At 48.5% G+C, this 16,955-nt stretch overlaps 1 long non-coding RNA gene and 1 pseudogene across 1 annotated transcript; both read left to right on the forward strand.

The window, feature by feature from the left end:
• The window catches only part of LOC149356239 (uncharacterized), a 51,987-nt pseudogene that overhangs the window by 31,523 nt on the left and 3,509 nt on the right, over positions 1-16,955 (forward strand).
• On the forward strand, positions 1,538-10,543 carry LOC149356240 (uncharacterized). The gene is made up of 3 exons (XR_016291626.1): positions 1,538-1,802; positions 9,591-9,688; positions 10,408-10,543. It is a non-coding gene; the product is annotated as an uncharacterized LOC149356240 (long non-coding RNA).

Here is a 16,955-nt window from a genome sequence, read left to right on the forward strand (position 1 = left end):
ACCTCTGCTCCTTGTTTCTAAATGGCCAGTTAGGTGGCACTGCTACTTTGTTTATTTGTTGCAATTTTGTGCACAAAATGAATGTCTTATATTTGGGAAACACAAAGTCCAGGTGGTGTATGTTTGCAAGGTGTGCTATTGTTGTGTAGATAGTTTACTGAAGTGTTTTGTATTTCTAACATGCCAGTTGAGAGGTGTGTGTGCATTTTAATGCTATGGTAATGTGCCTAGTAACTGTTTAAAACATTAGCTCTGGTTCTTGTTCCTGAGTAGCTCACATGTGTGCTGCTCATCCCTTTTTTCTTAGCTAAGCTACTTCATCAAATTGCATGTTGTAGGTGTCACCATGCATGTATATCTTAGAGCTTAAAGTAAGTGCTCTTGGAAGTCATCTTAAGGTGAATTCACACGGTGGACTGAATTGCAAATCTAGAGGGTGAACTGTGCATTATGTGGCTTGACGTCACGAATTGACGCCAACCAATTGGTGTCTGCAGATGGAAAGAGGAGGGCGTTTTTTTCTATTAGGACAAGATCTGCTGTTTTCATCTCATGTGTGAATGCTTTCAACATGCGGACACTGCCTTTACTTGAGGTGATGCTAGAGATCTTTTTGCGACCTCATCCGTTGTGTGAATATACCGTAAAAACCCGCGTATAATACGAACCCGAATATAATACGGGGCTAAGATTTAGAGACGCGAAATGGGAAAAAAAGTTTCACCCGCGTATAATACGAGTAACACAAGCTCATAGAAGACATTTATTCAAATCGCATCCCGCACTTCACTTCAATTACTTTGTTCTTCAGTAGCGCTTTCTTCGAACATTTCTTTGTCAGACAAATCATCCCAAATGTACTCATCTTCCGTGCCATCGAGGGCGTTCGAGATGCCGCACTTCTTAAGCCCGCTTCAGCCGCCCGGTTGGCGTCACTGCAGGCTCACCTGAGCGCATCCACTCTGCGTAGCACCGCCTGACTGCGTCCTTGAACGGTTTGTTTACACAACCATCAAACGGCCGCGAAAGCTTTGTCGCATTCCGCTGCACGCGAAAAGGGCTTCTTTCTGTTGTGGCCATCCACGAATGCTTCCTTCGACGACACCAAACTGCCTCCCGGCCGCACCGTTGCCGATGTTCTCCGCAGCCAAAATCGCTTGAAAGTAGCCTTGTACTGTTTTCGAGACCGTGACATCGTGCTCTCTAAAACAATATCCACTTCACGAAGCGTGCCTTACATGCTAGCACGTGCGTTGTCAACAGGCGCACGGCACACCGCGACCCCCCGGCGCACCCAAAGGATCAACAAAGAAACGACGTCGTGACGTCGTTTGTCGAGAGTAACGAAGCCAAGCCGTAGCCACGCGCCAATAGCGGAGCAAAGCCATAGCCACGCCGCAAAAACGAAACCAAAACATCGAGCAACTTCGAAAATTTTTGTTCGGATCCGCAAATAGTAGGAGGCGGAAATTTAGGACGCTAATTATGGGAAAAAAAAGAGTAACGAAGCCAAGCCGTAGCCACGCGCCAATAGCGAAGCGAAGCCGTAGCCACGCCGCAAAAACGAAACCAAAACATCGAGCAACTTCGAAAATTTTTGTTCGGATCCGCAAATAGTACGAGGCGGAAATTTAGGACGCTAATTATGGGAAAGAAACCTCGTATTATACGCGGGTTTTTACGGTACCTTTGATGTGCATTTTGGTGTAAGGACATGAACTCTAACTATACCTAATTCACAGAACTGGCCCCAGCAATGACATCCATCGATGGGGCGAGTGGCAGTGGGCCAGACGAGTTTGGTGAGCGAACCTTCTTGTGATGCATGCCATTTTTTATTTTTCATAATCAAATCGGCCTAAGAAAATGTTCACTGCAAACAAAGGATTTGTCCAATGAGTGCCTGTTAACCTTGTCCTGTGCCACTTGAGGGCGCCTTATCCCCTGAAACTTCTAGTCTCATCCTTCCACCATCTCTGCTGTGCCCCTAACTTTGACTGTATGTGCTACATTGACCTTTTCTTGAAATTGGTTCCATACCCTTCCCAGGCCCCATTTCTTTCTGTACTTTTTATCTCTACTTTGTGTCGCTCTCCTACTGTACTGTGTGATTACATCTATACCTTTCGATAGCTTGCCGTCCTGCCTTCAGTTGCATTTCAAGCCTTTTCATTAAGCTTCATGTTTCTTTCCCGTAGTTATCTAATAATTAAAAGCTTTTTAATTGATTGACATCCCCTTTCTTGTGAATTAACAAAATATATTAGCATTATTCTGGTCGTCTGGTACATTCAAAGTTGTTAGGCGTTGTACCGTGTACAGGTTGAAAAGTTTTCTGGCACAGTGTTCCTGCTGTCCTTCAACAAATGCGCAGTTAATTGAACCTGACGTCTTTTTTTTTTCTTTTTGCATTGCCTATGAGGCTTGCTGTACTGCCCCTTTCATTTTTGGCAGGATATGCGATTTTTCTGAACTGCTCTCGCTCCGCAGTGTTCTGCTGTGTCTTTAAGGCTCGTTTATGGGGGTTCAACGTCCCAAAGCGACTCGGGCTATGAGGGACGTGGTAGTGGAGGGCTCCGGAAATTTCGATCAGCTGAGGTTCTTTAACGTGCACTGACATCGCACAGTACACGGGCCTCTAGCATTCCGCCTCCATCGAAATTCCATTGCCGCAGCTGGATCGAACTCTCGTCATTTGGGTCAGCAGCCAAGCGTCATAACCACTGAGCCACTGCGGCCACGGTTGTCACTTGTCACTTAGCCCTCATTATTTCACCAGTTATCTTTTTAGCCATCAGTGTTAGTGTTGTTTGAAAGGGTGTGCGCTAAAAAAGACGTACACAGGAAAAAGATAGAGACGACAGGAAAGAAGCGCAACTTCCAACTTTAATGACGACAAAAGAAGCCAGGCGCACATATATATCCGCTGATAAACAGATATGAGCTGCGTGATGGAGCGTGATCACATCAACCAAACATAAGACAGCGAAAAAATGCATATCTAAGTGACATTAAAAGAAACCCAAGTAAGTGAACATATTAAACACCTGCCGAGGTAAGGTAAAAAAGTGGGATTCGTATCGGCTGACAACAATGCATAACAACATGGGAAAACAGAGCTGTGTGAAAGATGACACTGAAAAAGAGGATAACACCATAAAAAAGGCTAACAACATGACGAAATTTTTAACAAAGAACAAGTGAAAGATGGAGATAAAAACCGTGTAAAGGGTGGTAAATAAAGGCACATTGGAACATCTAAAAGGACACTAAAACATAGAGAGGCGAACGGGTTAATAGTCTAGATGTACCCATCCAGAAAGGCAAGTTCATTTCTAGACAGGTTAATAGAAGGCGTGCTAACGCACTTGTCTTTCCTGAGGTGAATAAAAAAGGCCTCGATTACTTCTCTTTCTGTCTTGTCCTGAGCCTTAGCTAGAAACTTGGTTTCATTAAACTTGGGGTAGCAGTTCTGGCAACTGCTGCAGTGTAACGGAAGGTTACCTCCAGACCTGTTCTTCATGGTGACGTTGTGCCTGCGGGCGCGCTCATTGAAACATTTCCCGGTTTGACCCACATACACTTTGCCGCACGTCAAGGGAATCTCGTACACAACATTGGCAGTGCATTGTGTGTACACGGTTTGATGCTTGATATTACAGGCCTTCTTAACACGCTTCCTGGTCACCATCGGACATAATTTCGCCAGTTTGCAAGGAGCCGAAAAAGCCAGCCTAACCCCGTGACGAGACGCAACTTTCTTTAAATTGTGTGAAAGACCATGCAGGTATGGTATAACCTGCACAGGTTTCCATTCTGTTTGATGTTTAGCATGCTCCGAGTTTTTAATTTTTTGCAAAAGGTTTTCAGACATGTTGGTGACCGGATTTGCAGGGTAACCTGCAGCAGAAATTCGGTCGATCTGGCACTGGAAACTTTCACCTATCTTGTGGCCGCAGGATTTTTCTAATGCAGATTTCATGCAAAGAGATTCTATGCCAAGCTTTACCAGCTTGGAGTGGGCACTATCATAGGGCAAAAGTGACTTCTTTGAGCGCGGCTGATAAGACCAACACACATGATCATTTGTAAAAATAAGCTGTAAGTCAAGAAACTGGAGTCGATCATGATCTGCTCGTTCATGCGTGAATTTTAGACCCCTCGATGAAGAACAGAAGGTAGTGAGAATTTGGACTACAAGTGTATCAGCAGCACAGTATGAAGGTGCGTTAAGGACAAGATAATCGTCGACGTATCTGAAAATACGTGTTATCCCTGTGTCCTTCAAGCTAGCTTCAAGGCGCCGGTCAAATGGCGCCAGAAAAATTTCGCATAAGACCGGTGCGACTGAGGAACCTATACAAATTCCGGCTTTTTGCAAGTAAAACTCATCCTGGAAGCAAATAACAGTGGAATCCAAATAAAACAATAGTAGGTCCAGAAATTTTTCAGTTGTGACACCGGCAGAATTTTGAAACCTGACTTCGCCAAATTCTTCCAAATGTTCACGAACAGCATCCAACAACCCGTCGTGAGGCACAGAGCAAAATAAGTCCTCAACGTCAATTGAAAAACCAGTTGTGGCCGATACCTTGCCTCCCTCCAGTACCTGCACCACTTCCTTTGAGCTTCGAACGCGGTAAGGGTCAGCGCCAGCTATTCTGTCCTGTTGGCACCGAAGGAAGTCACCCACAACTTTTTGCCACGTATCCCTTTCAGACACAATGACACGTAGTGGACAAGCAGGCTTATGCGTTTTACTTGAAAAGATTATTTCGAGGCATCCGGTCTCAGCTCCTTTGACCGCCTCGGAGCATGCTAAACATCAAACAGAACGGAAACCTGTGCAGGTTATACCTTACCTGCATGGTCTTTCACACAATTTAAAGAAAGTTGCGTCTCGTCACGGGGTTAGGCTGGTTTTTTCGGCTCCTTGCAAACTGGCGAAATTATGTCCGATGGTGACCAGGAAGCGTGTTAAGAAGGCCTGTAATATCAAGCATCAAACCGTGTACACACAATGCACTGCCAATGTTGTGTACGAGATTCCCTTGACGTGCGGCAAAGTGTATGTGGGTCAAACCGGGAATGTTTCAATGAGCGCGCCCGCAGGCACAACGTCACCATGAAGAACAGGTCTGGAGGTAACCTTCCGTTACACTGCAGCAGTTGCCAGAACTGCTACCCCAAGTTTAATGAAACCAAGTTTCTAGCTAAAGCTCAGGACAAGACAGAAAGAGAAGTAATTGAGGCCTTTTTTATTCACCTCAGGAAAGACAAGTGCGTTAGCACGCCTTCCATTAACCTCTCTAGAAATGGACTTGCCTTTCTGGATGGGTACATCTAGACTATTAACGCGTTCGCCTCTCTATGTTTTATTGCCCTTTTAGATGTTCCAATGTGCCTGTATTTACCACCCTTTACACGGTTTTTATCTCCATCTTTCACTTGTTCTTTGTTAAAAATTTCGTCATGTTGTTAGCCTTTTTTATGGTGTTATCCTCTTTTTCAGTGTCATCTTTCATACAGCTCTGTTTTCTCATGTTGTTATGCATTGTTGTCAGCCGATACGAATCCCACTTTTTTACCTTACCTCGGCAGGTGTTTGATATGTTCACTTTCTTGGGTTTCTTTTAATGTCACTTAGATATGCATTTTTTGCGCTGTCTGATGTTTGGTTGATGGGGTCACGCTCCATCACGCAGCTCATATCTGTTTATCAGCGGATATATATGTGCGCCTGGCTTCTTTTGTCGTCATTAAAGTTGGAAGTTGCGCTTCTTTCCTGTCATCTCTATCTTTTTCCTGTGTACGTCTTTTTTAGCGCACACCCTTTCAAATATGAATATGTACCAACTAGCCCGTCAAAAAGCTTTACTACTGTTAGTGTAGCAGCCGATCAACTCTTCACTGAGATGTGTTTCTCATAGTTTTAATGTTTCTACAAGTTTTAATACAGCATAACCCTGCTGATGTACTCCTCACGGGACTAAAAAAAATTGGCTGTGGCTTAGCTCAGCTATGCCAGACATACGTAGCGAGAGGTAATGGACCTTCAGAGGCTAGGCGAACTCGTCGAGTTGCATCTTCACGGCGTCGCTTATTCAGACGTTCTGCACGTTCTTCCCCGGTCTCGTCGCCTTTGCCTTGTTTCGTTCCAACAGCTAAGCTTGGTTTGTTTCAGCCTCTCCGACTCGCTCTCCATCTCTGGCCACAACAGCTTCAACGAACCGCCCTCTTATACAGGCCGCTGCTCATTCATTCATAAATCTTTAATCAAAAGGATGACCTGAGGCCCAAGGGGGAAGTGGGTTGGCTAGGTGAAGGTGAGGGTGTCGGTCTCTGACATGAAGTCTAGCAGGGCACTGAGCTTGCGCTTGGCGTCGGTACTGGGGGCCGTCCAGTCATCGTATGTCTGGATGTGGTAGGCAGAGGTGTAGCAGGCGCAGAGGCTCTAAGTGTCAGGACAGGTCCAGATCAGGTGGTGGAAATCAACAGAGTCAGCAGGGCAATCGGGGCAGCCGATCCTGGTTCGGTGCCATCGACTCGGGATGTCCGGGGTGTACGCTGCACCGGCTCGCACCTTGTGAGCGAGAACTTGGGCCGGGCGAGAAAGTCCAGAAGGAATGGATGGAGTAATGTCTGGGACAAAGTCCCACGACAAACCCTTCTGCTCTTGTTAAAGGCGTGTGATGATAGAGTCAGGTATTATGAGTGGGATGGGAGAACAATAAGGGTGGTCCGAGATGGTCGGCTCACGTTAAGGCAATGCCGACGGTCTTCCTCTAGCTGCGCGCCAGCAGCCTCGTGGGCAGTCCTGTTCCCGGTCCCTTGTGCGTGATGTCTGGGTGTCCAGTGAATGCGTACGTAGACTTGGGAGGTCTCTTGCTGTGCCTGCTGCTATCTCTGGCTCTCCTCCTCCTCTGACGTTGCACCAGATGGTGTGGCTCCATCTGGCAACGGTTGCTAGGCAACGGCGCAAGAAGCGGTGTGACCACGGCGTGACCACCGCCGCAGTGAAAATGCTACTTTGCGACCAATAGCTCTTGCTACAAAAAAAATGCAAGAGCGAGGAAACATTAGAGGCAGGAAGTAGGACAAATTTAAAAATGACAGGAATGAAGAACTAAACACATTTATTGCAGTGCTGGCACTTGAAAAAATCATGCAGCATTGTCTGCTGCATTTTCTTCCGTCCGGTGAGGACTACTCATTTCTCCAGAATTTACGGGGCTATGTGGCTGTTGCGATCGTTGCAAACATACTTTCTGAGAATGTCTAATGCCGCTACAGCCAACATAATGGTTGGTTCCAGCGGAGGCTAGCCCTCGTCCTCTTTGTTGCCACTGCTGTGTGCATCCAGAAGTCACAAAAGATGTGATGAGGTGCGGAAGGACAAAATCAATCGCGCCAGCCACACTAACACTAGCAGCACAATTACAAAGAAACAAGGATAGGTGAAGAAAAAATTAGCTGTGGTTTAGCTCTGATTAAACATGGCGAGAAGCGGTAGCTTCATGTGGCTGCGCTTTGCAAAGCTTTATTTGTTTCTAGTTTCTCGGCTTGTTGAAAGATTGTTGTTTCTTTGGACTTTGCCGCACGTAGCTACGTGAAACTACTGCTTCTCACCAGGTTTAACCGAAGCTAAACCACAGCTGATTTTTTCCTATACCCGTGGTGTTAGATTTTCTACGTGTGGAGCGCTAATCTTCCTCTTTGTATTCTTCGTCTTCCTCTTGTTATTTCTCTTCAAACTCCTCTCGAAATCGCCTGTCACTGATCAATCATGAATCGCTCGAATCACAAATTACCATGATATTGCATGAGCGGCTGTGTAACCTAGCAGTTAGTATACAAGAAGCACATATACAGGGTGTCGCAGCTAAAAGTAACGAAGCTTGTAAAAAAGAGGATGATCCCTAGCCGAGTGAGACCAACTGAGGGTTGTTGCCAGTCGCGTGTCCTAGTCTGTAGTATTTTTTTTATTATGCAAACATGATTAATTAGAGACTAATTAGCTAACTTTTTAATTATTGCCTACAGGAAGAAAGTGTCAATGCAGGAGTTGTAGATCCCTTAGAAAAATAACCGTTTGCCGTGTTTGCAGGCAAGTACCACTGATACAGCTTCTTTTATTTGACTTAAAAGAAAGCCCGCGAAATACAAAAAGAGCCACGTGATAGGGAAGCAGTTTCAGCGCTTCCAGACGACCAGCCAAGCAAAGACATTCGCTTATCTTTGCAACGTTGTCCCGAACGGGGTTCGGCGTTTTGTGATGGTTGCGAGATATACGTAATTAACTCTCGCATCGGCGCTAGGGCGAAAGTTTCTTCAGCGCGTGACGGTGCAAGTTAGCGGCACGGCCACATTCCTATCACTCGAGGCGAGGTTACGCGTGAAAAAGCGCTCCATGCGAGCCGCGCTTCACTTCCTTGAAAAGCAGCACCCGCTCACTTTCCATGACGCATAAGCAGTTCCTGGTGCATATCTCGCCACCTCCTCAAGACGCCAAAAGCTGTACGGGACAGCGTTGCAAACATAAGCGGATGTCGTTGCTTGATCGCTCGTTTGGGAGCGCTGTAACTGCTTCCCTATCACGTGGTTCTTTTTGTATTTCGCGGGCTTTCTTTTAAGTCAGATAAAAGAAGTTTTATCAGTGGTACTTAGCTGCAAACAAGGCAAACGATTATTTTTCTATGGGATCTACAACTCCTGCATTGACAATTTCTTCCTGAAAGCAATAATTAAAAAGCTAGCTAATTAGTCTTTGCTAATTAATCACGTTTGCATAATAAAAAAATACTGCAGACTAGGACACGCGACTATCAACAACCCTCAGTTGGTCTCACTCGGCTAGGGATCATCCTCTTTTTAACAAGCTTGGTTACTTTTAGCTGGGACACCCTGTATATCTCCAGTTTTATTGAATTGTCACACCGTGGGTCTGAAGCTTAGTGGTTAGCGCACCTGGCTCTCGCCCAATGGACCTGAGTTTGAATCCCACTGATTGTGAGGTTTATTTGTTTGTTTATTTTATTTGTGGCAGACTTGAAGGTCATGTTGCGTACATGGCGATCTCAGCCGTGCACCTGTAGCAGTGAAGCTACTGCTTCAAAAAAGTGCAACCACTGTTGATGATGATGGCACAGCCTGTCTGAATGCCGTCTGCCTAACACAGTGGTGCTAGACATTCCAGGCCAAGTAAAGCCGCTTTAGAAGTAAACATATGACCGCCACCGTTTCTCATTTAGGCTGGCATGGGGTGTTATTTCACAAGTATTACTGTGTAGGAATGTGGCCGAAGTTACATTGCAACGAACAGCAGGGTTTATAATGCATGGAACCCTATTATCATCATGCCGGATCTAGACCACTACAATGTGTAGCAGCCAGGAAAATGCAGCACCCATCAACTCAGCAGCGAGGTTCTACTGTGCAAAGCTTTCACTGTTACCTTGAGAGCAAAATACTTAATTTTTTTTCATTTACTTGATAGCCCACAATGTCAAACTGAACTCAGTTTGCTTTTTGCTTATATGTGCTGCTGAGGTGCATTGATATTTGTGTACTTCCTTTTCTTGTCAAAAAAGTATGCTCAGCCGAGGAGATGGAGAGCGCCGCGGACTGCCAGCTCCAGCTGCCTGGTGGGCAGGACACTGTGATAGGTTCTGCTAGGGATGATGGAAAGGTGATTGTGCGTGTTCTTAAGTCATATAGTGTATCAAATACCATAGTAGAGTGAGTGAATGATTCTTAATTAAATTGGGGCTGGTACATAGTGAAATGGGTACAGTTTAGAGGATGATGCTAGCTTACAGTAGAAACTTATACTAGTCCCAGTAAGTGTGCCGAAAAGGGTAGTGTGCAAAGCATAGATGTGCGGTTTCAGACAATATCATGTAAGGCACAGGTCAGCATTTCTAATTTGTCATTTTTGTACTTCATTACCTGACGATGCCATAATGGGTCTGCAGTTATTCTTGTCCTGAGGAAATTCTTAGTACACAAATAATTTTTTGATCATGAGGAGGCTGCCTTGTTCTGTCAGGTATGCCTAGTTGTTGGTATGTGAAATTTATTCTCATTTCTGAAGTTTGTTTGAATTGGGGCAGAGAACATTATTTCAACTTTTGGCGGTATTTGACTCGGAATGAAGAGAAGCTAGAACTGTCAGAAGATTGTGCTATATATTTCATGTTGCACGCAAGCAATTTCTTTTTTTTCGAATTATAAGGCTAGAAATAAAAAATCTACTGATTTTGGACACTGCTCGCTGTAAAAGAGTGCATTCATGCCTACATAATTTTATGTTTTTCAGCTGTTTGTTTTAAGTTATGAAATATTTAAAATCCCTTGATTCATTGCTGTTAATGTGTACAAATGCGAAATTCTCCACGTTTGCTGCAGGTCTATGCAGGCAGTGGGCTCTGGATGGAGCCTGGTGCCTGGCAGATGCTCCTGAGAGCACCAACAGACTCAATGTTCTGCCGCGGTGCTGGTGTATTGGACACCTGATGAGCTGAAGAGCCGCAGCGTGACTGGCGTGCTTTCAAATAAGTGCCGGTCTCTTGGCAGAACAGAGGCGAAACCGGCACTTACACCGAAAAAAGTCTCTTCTCTGAAAAGTGCTAGTGCTTTTTTTTTCTTTGCTTTGAGTAACACCTAGGCAATCAAACTTTGCTTCAGCCAAATACAGTCGCGCTCATTTACAGAAAGCGTGATAGTCATGGAGATCCTGTTCATTGTATCCGAGGTTTGTAACAACTGCAATGTCCTTATTGCAGCCAAAACTGCAAAGTCGGGCAAAAGTGACGTTTAGTTTTTGAAAGGTGTGTTATGCCCATACGTTTCTTCATGCAGGCTCTATCACAGCACTTTCAGAGATCTCCACACTGTTTGTGTGGCTCTCGCTAAGATCCGTTCTGCCAGTAACCTGATTTATCTATTTGGTTGTGTAATTAGCGTTCTCAACGACTGGTGGCAAGTCATTGTGCGCGTTCTCCGACCTTGCTGCGACAATGATAGTGCAATTGACATATCTGCACAGAATGTATAAATAGCATTGCCCGTTGTTTCGAGTAATCTCTGTGTTTGGCTTTCATGCAAGCATCTCAATGCATCCAACAACACACAGCAGACGCGGAGTGGGTAGGCCCATGTGTCCTCAGCAATCAGAGGTTGCCAGACAAGCAGTCAGTTCTCAAAGGAAACGAAAATCGTTTTAAAGATATCTGCCGCATGGAATCAACTGAAAGTTTTGGGTATTGTAATTTAATGTGTTGGGAATTAAATGCTACAACAAGGGTATGCACGAAAGTAGGCTTCATGGCCCCTTTAATGGCGAACATTCGTTTCTGTGTTTTTACAATGAGAGTGGTAATTCTGAATCTCACTTTTGCATTTATCATGTATCTAGTTGTGTTCAAATGTGGCCTATTTTGTGTTCTATTGTGCAGCTCTGTTTCATATCTACATGGGAGACATACCAAAGGAGCTTGCAGAGAAGAGACTGAAAGCCGTGCGCAAGCACCTCTCACAGAAGCTGGGGGACGTGCAACGAAAAATTGGAGGTCATGATGTATAAATTTATTTTGCCACTTACCTATGCCGAAGCCGTCAGGCGTCCCCGCCCAGAAACGTTCGTTTCGTACCAGCATCCTCTGCAGTCGACACCATTTCGTCCTGCCTGGCCACCACCGCAACGTTTCCGTCCATGGCGGACACCGGACAACCTACCCATTTGTTATGTCTGCGGCATTCCTGGCCATGTGATGCGTCCCTGCCGCCGCCAAGTGTTGTCCCCTGCTGCCAATACTGACCCTCGAGGTTACGCCTACGCCCCTCCCCAGCCTTTTCACCGCACATCGCCTTCTGAGACCACTGCTTCCTCCGATCTCAGGCCGTCTATTCGCCGCCGTGCTCCATCTCCGCGTCGTCGCTCGGTTTCCCCGATGCGCCGTCGTCCCTCTTCCCCTTCGGAAAACTAGTGCCCGCAGTTCCGGAGGCAAGAACTGCTTGCTCGTCACCAAGCTCAAGACCTCGACTTTCTCCGACAAATTTGATTCCGGTTTCTGTGGAGGGCACCGATGCTTTCGCGCTTGTTGACACCAGTGCTGCTGTATCTGTACTAAGTGAGAAATTGTGCCGCCAGTTACGAAAAGTGATGACTCCGCTATATGGTTTTATGCTTCGCGCCGCTAATTCGCAACTTATTGCGCCTTTGGGGGCATGTACAGCCCGAGTTACTATTCAGGACGTTCTGTATATTGTTGAATTCATCGTCTTCCCATGGCCGTCTCACGACGTCATCTTAGGCTGGGACTTTCTCTCCCAACATGACGTTGTCATCGACTGCGCTCGTTCCAAGTCGCCCTTCTTCCCTTCGGCGACGACTCAGTGAACGCTTCCACTAACTTGTGCTCCAAGCTGACTGTGGCTGATGACGTCATGATCCCGCCGTGCTCTGCTGTGCTCGCCTCTGTTCATTGCGACTCTGGATCCAACGGCCCTATCATCTTCATCCCGTCCGACTCCTCTGCTTCTCGCCACTGTCTACCCCTGCCATTCGCCGTGCTTGCCGCCTCAGCCGGCTGCAGCGCCTTGCCCCTGACGAATCCATTCCTGTGCCCCTCCACTCTTCTTCGTGGTGAATGCTTGGGATGTGTCCAGCCTTTCGCTTCCGTCGTCGCCTGGGACCCTTCTGAGGACGACTCCTGCCGCCTGCAAGTGTCTTTACTTACTTCCTCCTCACCGTCTCCTGATCCCGTTCCCGAGGCCGTCTTTGTGGGCTCAATCGACACAAATCTTTCGCCACCGGAGAAGACCCAGCTTGCGGCCCTGCTAGATAAGTTTCGGTCATCGTTTGACTTCTCTCACCACTGTTTTGGTCGCACTTCAGCTGTTACCCATCGGATCGACACTGGCGCCCATTCGCCGTTGCGCCAACCCCATATCGCGTCTCGGCCACCGAACGCCAGTTTATCGACACCCAGGTCAATGATATGCTGCAGCGTGGCGTCATACAACCATCACACAGTCCTTGGGCTTCCCCCGTCGTCCTTGTCACCAAGAAAGACGGCTCTATCCGCTTTTGCGCAAACTACCGGCGCCTCAACAAAATCACCCGAAAAGACGTCTCTCCGCTACCCCGCACCTCCACCAAGATGTAAAGGCCTTTATTGACAGTTGTGAAGGCCGGTTAGAGCGGGCAAGGACAGGTCCAGTCCCGGAACAGTTCACGCTCTCGTCTCGCGCCGCGCGTCGGCTCTGCTGCTTCAGCTGCCGATCGTCGTCTTCTCGTCTCGCGCCTCGCCTCGGTTCTGCTGCTCTGACTGCTGATCATCTTCCTCTTTACATGTTTCTTTATTTTATAATAAAGCTTTCGTTTGCCCTAAATCTGGTAGTCAGTATATATATCGTACGACATTACAGACCCTTTTGGCCAGCTTAATTGGAAAATATTATTAGTAGCAGGCGCTGCCTTTTTGCAACAGCTTGCGATGCACTAATCGAAGAAGCTATGTTATCATGCGCAATGTGCAGCACACATTTCTGAGTGATGAAAAAACTTATCTATGGTGCGCCATTAGGACTGGCGTCCCTCATTAGGCCTAACACTATCCCGATACCTGCAAGCAGGATCTGTGCCAACAGGCCGACGCCATTAGAACCAACAGGTGTGACACCGACAGGTCCATCACCATCAGGCCCATCACCAACAGGTCCGACAGGCCCATCACCAGCAGGCCCGACAGGCCCATCACCAACAGGCCCGACAGGCCCATCACCAACAGGCCCGACAGGCCCATCACCAACAGGCCCAACAGGCCCAAATTACGGGTTCCTTCAGCCTTCAGACCGATAGGCTGAAGGAATTTTTGACTGGGCCTCATTTCGTTTCCGTCGAGTAACGCGATACGATGCGCCGTGGCAGCGGTGTCATGTTTACGAGGCTCCAGAATCTCGCAAAGCCGGCTTCTAGGAATTAGGAAGAGTAGATAGCGGTCCAATCGGGTTTTTTAAATGGCGTTTTGAGCTGTTCCTTCCAGCACTACTTCTGGCCGTAACGACCCAGGTGCGACTTTGGCAGTTGGTATACGCTATGAGCTCTTGTTGTGTCCAGGGGGTGTGACGGAGCGCTGGAGGTTCCGGCACCTCTTCGTACATAGATCGTACCCAGCAGCTGCACCAAAAATGTCACGGACGCCGGTAGAACGTTCTATCAGTGGCAGAACAGTACCTGGCGAGCACACAGGGCAGAGCGCAGCCGGCAGGCCCTAGCACGAGCAGAAGAGGACGAAGTCCGGCGCCACCACCGCCGGCGTTCTACGCTCCTGCCCCTACCGCGCCGTCCCACCGATTCCAGTGGCTGCCCCTTCGGCAGCAGCAGACACCACCTTTGGGGTGAACAGGGCCAAACGAGAAGGACGGCTGTCTGCACCCACAAGCGCCCCGCAGCAGCCCAGCCAGCGGCAGACAGCAGCTTTGTCTGAACCTGCCGTACCTGGCCCCAGGGTGCCCTCCCTGAGGAGGTCCATGGCAGGACCCTCTGTTGGTGCAGCTTCCGGGAGGAGCCTCCAAGCGCCAGCGAGTGGTGCACTGGCGAGTGGCGTTGCCAAGCGGGGCCCAGCACCTAGGCTGTCGGTGGTGCCCGCGACAGCAGCTGCTTCACGAAGATCGCTGAGGCCATCGGCTAAGACAGCTGCAGCTGGCCCAAGGACATCTTTGGCCGTACCACAGAAAGCGCAGACACCAGCCGGCCAACTCACAGCACAGATGGCAAGGCAAGCACCCAAGCCCAATTCACAGCCAGCGCCACAACCAAAGCCAAAGGCAGCCTTGGCACCTGAACTGGGCCACTCCCGCCTTCCACCTCCCAAGACCAGAGCGGCTGGTGGCCTGCCTCGGCCGGCTGCGTCCAGTGGGGCATCTTCCAGCCGTGCTGCACCGCCTCTACTGCTGCCGATTGTGGAATCGCCAGTGGCGACCCGCCTCTCCTCAACACCAGTGCGGTTGCAAGAACACTTGGCATGGCCGTCCACAAGCGTTGATGGTGATGGGGACTCTGCGTCCCTGGTGCAGTCGCCGCCCATGAGCCTGTCGATGGTGGAGCGTGAGATGAGGCGCATCGCCCAAGTCCTCCAGGAGCTGGCAACCACACCCCTTGTCGACACACGCCCGATCACACTGCTCGACCTCTCGGTCTCAGACCCCGAGTTGGAGGCGGATGCAGACCCGGTACCCCGCTGTGCCCTGTTTCACTCTCCAGAGCAACCCAGGAGCGCTGTTACTGAGGGGGACAGTTGGCTGATATCACTAGCCTCTCCGGCCCCGCTGGCAGGTGCCAAGCCTGGTGTCGCTCTGCCCATCACAAACCAGGAAGCAGTGCTCAAGGACCCGGTAGCATTGACAGACTTGCTTGGCTCTCCACCACTTCTGGGTGAGACCAAGCGTGACACGTCCGAACAGCCGTCCTTGGTTGAAGCAGACAGCAGCAGCATTTGCCCCACCACGGCCCTTGACCACCAGTGAAGAGGCTGTGCCGGTGGACTCGTGCGTCAATGAAGAGGGCTTGGCTGTACCCAATGCGGAGACCACCTTCGCTGTAGCGCCCATGCCCACGCCTCCACCCACGGCAGCTGTCCCGAGGAAGGCACCGTCTAAAGCAGCAACGGCGGAGGACACCACTGTGACCCTGGGGCAAGGTGCCATTCCACGCAGGCCTTTGGGACAACCCCTTCCACGCAGGAGCATGCTGCCGCCCCCGTCGCAGCGTGCTGGGCGGCTGTCCGTCCCCTCCAGGGCCACTGTGCCTCGCAGCCGGCTCAGTGTTGCCCCTTCGGCAGCAGCAGACCGCACGGGGGCGCCGGTAGAGTGATGTCTAAACTAAGTGCGGAAATATTATGCATTTGTTGAATAGCGATATTGCCAAAAACTTTGCGATACCTGACTGGTCTCGCGGTTTTATAGCTGGAACTGCATCTAATGAAAGAATAAACAGCACAATTTGTGCTGGCTAACACGACACCATAGTGCAATGCAGACGTCGTCTTGCTGACGTAACCGCTGCAGAAATGTTTTTCGCACACATGCTTCGCAACTAGGACATTCACGACACTAACACATTATCCAGTAACTTTACGAAGGGAATGTCTGCAGCGCTCGGTGACGCGTAGGCTGCCAAAACGGGCGAGTCCTGTCAGTTATTCATACCGTTACCTCCATACCACACACTCAGGAAACCAAGTTTAGGATGCAGTGGGTAAGCGTGGTTCATTTTATAGAATCGGTAGTACTATATAAGCAAGTAGTGTCGATACCGCTATCGATAGCACTATCAATAGCACTATCAAAAGAACTATCGGGAGTGCTATCGATAGTACAATCAATAGAAATATCGAAATTACTCTCGATGGTACTATAGATAGTTTTGCATCACTTATGTGAGGGCGACTTAAAAATCTCCAAATGCCACCCCCTTCCGGAAAGCTATTTCTGTATCCCCTGTCAGCACACGGCTACTTTGTCACTTGAACGTAAATTTTATGGCCGCTATTGGTAACTGGATAGCCTTATCTGCTCACTGCTAGGACCGAGTTTCAGTCCCTCCCGAGACATCCGCGTTTCAGGGGAGCCTTCACTGCGTAGTTGCGATGTCCTTCGAAAGTAACCGCCGAAATCACAAAGGCGGCTCGACTCGACCTTCCACCTCGACTCCTGGAGTGGAAGCCCCTCCTCCACACAAGGGACGGGTTCAAAAACGCCACGCGGCGTTTTATCTGTCTAGTAGCACCTTAGGAAAACCATCTCCAACTACGGTGCTCCAAAAGAACCACAGTACCCTTTGAAGTAGGCGTGAATGGCGTACGAGGGACGAAATTGAGGTGAAAATTGGCCGTAACACGTCATGTCACTGTCAATTGCATGACTATTTTGTCATGTTGCGCGTCTGAAGT

This window comes from Amblyomma mixtum, chromosome 3 (assembly GCF_055824585.1).
Source record: "Amblyomma mixtum isolate Tamu chromosome 3, ASM5582458v1, whole genome shotgun sequence".
Taxonomy (NCBI): Eukaryota; Metazoa; Arthropoda; class Arachnida; order Ixodida; family Ixodidae; genus Amblyomma; species Amblyomma mixtum.